This window comes from Austrofundulus limnaeus, unplaced genomic scaffold (assembly GCF_001266775.1).
Source record: "Austrofundulus limnaeus strain Quisiro unplaced genomic scaffold, Austrofundulus_limnaeus-1.0 Scaffold297, whole genome shotgun sequence".
Lineage (NCBI taxonomy): Eukaryota > Metazoa > Chordata > Actinopteri > Cyprinodontiformes > Rivulidae > Austrofundulus > Austrofundulus limnaeus.
The window spans coordinates 360,149-365,703 of NW_013952699.1; the positions used below are offsets into that span (position 1 = coordinate 360,149).

At 37.3% G+C, this 5,555-nt stretch overlaps 1 protein-coding gene across 2 annotated transcripts in view; it reads left to right on the plus strand.

Annotated features, from left to right (window-relative positions):
- Nucleotides 1-4,693: 4,693 nt before the first annotated feature.
- The window catches only part of LOC106526861 (RNA-binding protein 4.1), a 4,897-nt gene continuing 4,035 nt past the window's right edge, over nucleotides 4,694-5,555 (plus strand). The window contains exon 1 of one of the 2 annotated variants that reach the window (XM_014021576.1): nucleotides 4,694-4,794. The gene's annotated coding sequence lies outside the window, so the exon portion shown is untranslated. Of the gene's footprint in view, nucleotides 4,855-5,555 lie in introns of both variants that reach the window. The other variant, XM_014021577.1, reaches the window with a different exon arrangement.

Sequence of the window (5,555 nt, forward strand, 5' to 3'; positions counted from 1 at the left end):
GATGTAGACAGAACAGCAATGGTTCAACTGTGGGGGACCTGCTAATCCACACAACATGCACACACTCGCAGACCGAGGAAGAAGAGAACGCAGCGCAGTGGCGTTTTACCACCAGAACATCAGCGCAACATGCACCAGCCAGCGATTTGTTACTTTCTGCTGCCAGAGTCCAGACGCAAGCCACACAGTGGGAGAACAAAGACGACACATCCCTGAATGAGCGCCGCAGCTCCCCTATATACACCACGCCCACTTCAAGAACCGGAACTTCTCACCTGGAAACTATTTGTGTGGAATTAGGTATATTTCTATATCACTACACCTCCACAGGTATATCATCCGGGCCAACTGCCTTTCCACTCTTCATCCTTTTCAAGGCCTTCCTYACTTCATCCTTGCTAATCTTTGCTACTCCCTGATCCACAGTGATGGTTTCCTCTCCTCTTTGTTCTCTGTCATTTTCTTCATTCATCAACTTTTCACACTTTTTGTATCTGTCAGTACAGTTCCATCCTCATCCTTAATCACCCTAACCTGTTGGACATCCTTCCCATCTCCATCTCTCTGCTTCACTAACCTGTATAAATCCTTCTCTCCCTCCTTACTCTCCAGCCCATTATATACAGTAGGTCTGTGTATGCCCTTTGTTTAGCCTTAGCCACCTCTACCTTCACTTTATGCTGTATCTCCCTGTACTCCTGCTGACTCTTCAGTCCTCACATTGTCYCACTTCTTCTTAGCTGCTCTCTTTCTCTGTACACACACTTGCACTTCCTTATTTCACCTCCATGGCTCATTGTCTACTTTCCTTCCTGGAGAAATACCAAGTACCCTCCTACCTGTCTCCTTGACAGTATGAGCAGTAGTTATCTAGTCTTCTGGTAGCACCTCCTGGCCACCCAGAGCCCGTTTCAACTCCTTCCTGAAAGCCACACAACTTTCTTCGTTTTTCAGCTTCCACCACTTTGTCTTTGGCTCTGCCTTTGTTCTCTTCACCTTTCTCACCTTCAGAGTTATTCTACACACCACCATCCTGTTATCTAGCAACACTCTCACTTACCACAACCTTGCAATCACTGAATTCCTTCAGATTGTATCATCTACACAAGATGTAAACCACCTGTGTGCTCCTACCTCCACTCTTATATGTCACCCTGTGTTCCTGTCTCTTCTGGAAGAAAGTATTCACTACAGCCATTTCCATCCTCTTTGCAAAGTCTACCACCATCTGTCCTTCTGCATTTCACTTCTGGATGCCAAACTTGCCCATGACTTCCTCATCACCTCTGTTCCCTTCTCCAACATGCCCCCTGAAATCTGCCCCAATCACCTCTTTCTCACCTCTGGGGATATTCTGCATCACTCCATCTAACTCACTCCAGAATTGCTCCTTCTCTTCCAACTCATATCCTACCTGTGGGGCCACATATAACCACATACAACATTGAACATCACACTTTCAATTTCCAACTTCAGACTCATCAGCCTACCAGACACTCTTTTCACCTCCAGAGCATTCCTGACCAACTCTTCCTTTAAGATGATCCCAACACCATTTCTCTTCTCATCCACACCATGGTAGAACAGCTTGAACCCTGCTCCCATGCTTCTAGCCTTACTTCCTTTCCACCTGGTCTCCTGAACACACAATATGTCCACCTTCCTCCTCTGCATCATGTCAGCCAACTCTCTAGCTTTCCCTGTCATAGTCCCAACATTCAAAGTTCCTACTCTCAGGTTTAGACTTTTGCCTTTCCTATTCTCTATCTTCCTACGAACATGTCTTCCTCCTCTTCTTCTTTTCTGACCACCAGTAGCCCAATTTCCACTGGTGCCATGCTGGTCACCTGCACCGGTCACCAGCACCTATGGCGGTCGTTGTTAACCCGGGCCTCGACCGATCCGGTATACTTGAGATCATGTTCTTGACTCGCATGTTAGATTTGGCAAAAATGTTTTATACCGGATGCCCTTCCTGACGCAACCCTCTGCATTTATCCGGGCTTGGGACTGGCTCAAAAGACACATGTCCCTTTGTGGCTGCATTGCCACCTGTATAATATAATAATTGTTTTATTTGTGTAGTAGCATTCATGTGTCCTGTAATCTAGACCAGTTTTGGTGAATAACAGAGACTTTATATGATTTATAAATTCTGTTAGCCTTAGCCAGATAAACATTAGTGTTACAGTAATGTTCTGTTCACAAAATACTACCTTTACTGCTAACTGTGGGATAAATATTGTGCCAGTAGGAATTGAATTTGAATAGCTCAGATTCAATCTGAATAATTTGAAATTGAATGCATTGGTTTGAAAATAAAAAAATATTTCACTAAATTGAAACTGAATTCAAAGTTTTGTCTCTGAATTAATTTGCTTTGAAACTGTATTTTGGTCAATTAAAATTTCAATTTGACTACATTCACTTTCAGTTCAATAATTCAATTTCAGTTCCAAAATTCAAATTTTTGTGTCACACATCCTGGTCCCTGAGAAAGCCTTGTGAAAAAGTTTAAATTTTTAGGCATATGGTTTGATGAAAAAAATAACATGGGCATTTCATATTCAAAAAGTAGTTGATAAATGTAAAAAAATATTAAATATACTGAGATGTTTAACAGGAATAGACTGGGGAGCAGATAGGAAGGCAATGAAGACCATATACACAGGATTAATAAGATCATCATTGGATTATGGAAGTATAGTATATAACTCAGCTTCAGATACATCTTTGGAAAAATTAAACCATATTCAATTTCAGGCACTAAGAATAGTTACAGGAGCGTTTAAATCAACACCCACAGGAGCATTATTGGTAGAGATGGGAGAATCACCACTAAACATCAGAAGAGAACAGTTAGCAATAAATTATCGGGTTAATCTAAAAGGTCATGAACAAAATCAACACAAGAAATATTACAAACATGCTGGGAAAAAGAAAAAAACGAAACAAAAAGTTTTGGCTGGATCATAAATCAGAAAACAACAGAAATTCAAATCAACAACATGAATATCAGTCCACCACCAATCATACATCCATGGTTGTTAAAAGAACCAACTATAGATTTAAAATTATTGGAGGGAAAAGGAAATAAAAATAATATAAACTCAAATTTAGGTATAGAATATATAAATCAGTATTATGGATATGTAAAAATATATACAGATGCATCAAAGGATACAGAAGATTGAGTCGGGGCAGCATTTATTGTACCAGAATTTGAAGTGAAAGTAGGGAAAAGAATCAGTGATAAATTATCAGTATACACAGGAGAAATGATCACAATATTACTAGCTGTTCAATGGATTGAGGATAATAAACCGCTCAGATCAATAATTTGTTCAGATTCTAGCTCTTCATTACTCAGTTYAAAAAATAATAGTTCAGAAAGTAGATCAGACATATTAATAGAAATAAAACAAACACTATACCATTAAAATGATGGGATTAGTAGTAATTTTTTATGGATAGCAGCACACATAGGAATAACAGGAAATGAAAAAGCAGACAAAATAACAAAACAGGCTACCAAAAACAATGTAGTTGAAATAGAAATAAAATTCAGTAAAACAGAAACTAAAAGTATCATGAAGCTAAAAATGAGAGAAAAATGGCAAAAACAATGGGAGGAAGAAAGAAAAGGAGACGGTTTTATAGAATTCAACGGAAAACAGGAGAAATGAGGAGTACTGGAAGAAACAGAAGGGAGGAAACAGTTATATCAAGGCTTAGATAAGGACATGCAGGGTTAAACAAAACATTATTTATTTTCAGGAGTAGGATGTAACTAAGCACAAGTACTTTCTTGCTGTACTTATGTTTTTCATGTATCTGTACTTTACTTAAGTAGATTTCATCATGGGTACTTTTGACTTTTACTCCACTACATTTGACATTAAGTATCTGTTCTTTCTACTCCACTATATTTCTGTAGAATTACAAATTACATTCATGTCATGTCACTTTTTTTTCGTGCTTTATTTGTTTTGGGTTTTATTTATTTATTTATTTATTTATTTATTTATTTATTTATTTATTTATTGTCAATAAAATAATAATTGTGTCAGAGGTTAAACACAAAAACATGCAGTATCTGCAGCATTGTTCACTAAAACGGCACCATTGATGTATTAAATATACAGACAGTAGGCACACTTCATGATATTGTAGAACATTATGGAATATATTAAGCAAGTACTTTTACTTTTAATACTTTAAGTATTTTTAAAAGCAAGTACTTACTTTTACTCAAGTAAAATGTTAATGTGGTACTTTTACTTTTACTAGAGTACATTCTTGTCTGTCTATCAGTACTTTTACTTAAGTAGAGTGTTTGAGTACTTTCTCCACCACTTTTTAATTTTGGAAAACATAATACAGGAAAATGTGAGTACTGTGGAGAAGACGAAGATATAGAACATGTATTAATACATTGCCAAAAATAGAGAAATTAAAGAATTCAATTATGGTTAATTGATGGTTAGACTTAATGAAAAGAAAGTAAAGTTAGACATTATAGAAATATTACGAGGGAATTCTAACTACGGAATTATTACAGTACTTGAAGCAGACTCATTTGTTTGAAAGAATATAGGTGATTTTATTTATTTATTTATTTTTTATTTTTAGCGTTAATCCAGTCCACACTCCACATCAGTAGGTGGCGGTAATGCACCTTGGAGTTGTTTGCCAACCGCCAAAAAAAAAAAAAAAAACTGAAGAGAAGAAGAGAATGTTTGTGGAATGCAGCGCTTCATTCATTAGTGTCGAGGCCTTTCCCTCGCTGATCAGGTAAAGTAAAGATAAAACAGACGTGTTGGAGACAGAAGACTAACAGACCTTATACAGCTGGTAATGCACATGTAGCCTCTCATAGCTTCTCTAGAAGATGTGTGAAAGGATCAGACTAAAGAATAAACTAACATACTGACGAAGCCTAGTTAGCTAGCTGCTACATGTTAGCTTTCCTAAACCATCCTATTAAATATAAATCCAGGTGTTTTACACAGAATGATAAAAGACACGAGGACACCGCGCTAAGACTACTCACAGATTATAGCCATACATAGTGTGTTAATGATTAGCAGTCTTCAATAATAATAATAATAATAATAATAATAATAATAATAATAATAATAATAATAATGTCTTTCACTTTAGCCTTAGCTAAATCCCCCCATTTGTTTATTTATCGACAACAGATATTGAGGTTGTGTTACTGCGTAACCCACACGAGTTGGATACAACATTTACACGTTATTGTTCTGACACCGGCTATACATGTCTCACTTACTGCAGACCAGGTGGTTTGTTTACTGGTGGTTTGTTTACTGAAGATCAGGTGGTTTGTTTACTGCAGACCAGGTGGTTTGTTTACTGTAGACCATGTGGTTTGTTTACTGGTGGTTTGTTTACTGCAGACCAGGTGGTTTGTTTACTGTAGACCAGGTGGTTTGTTTACTGGTGGTTTATTTACTGGTGGTTTGTTTACTGAAGACCTGGTGGTTTGTTTACTGGTGGTTTATTTACTGGTGGTTTGTTTACTGAAGACC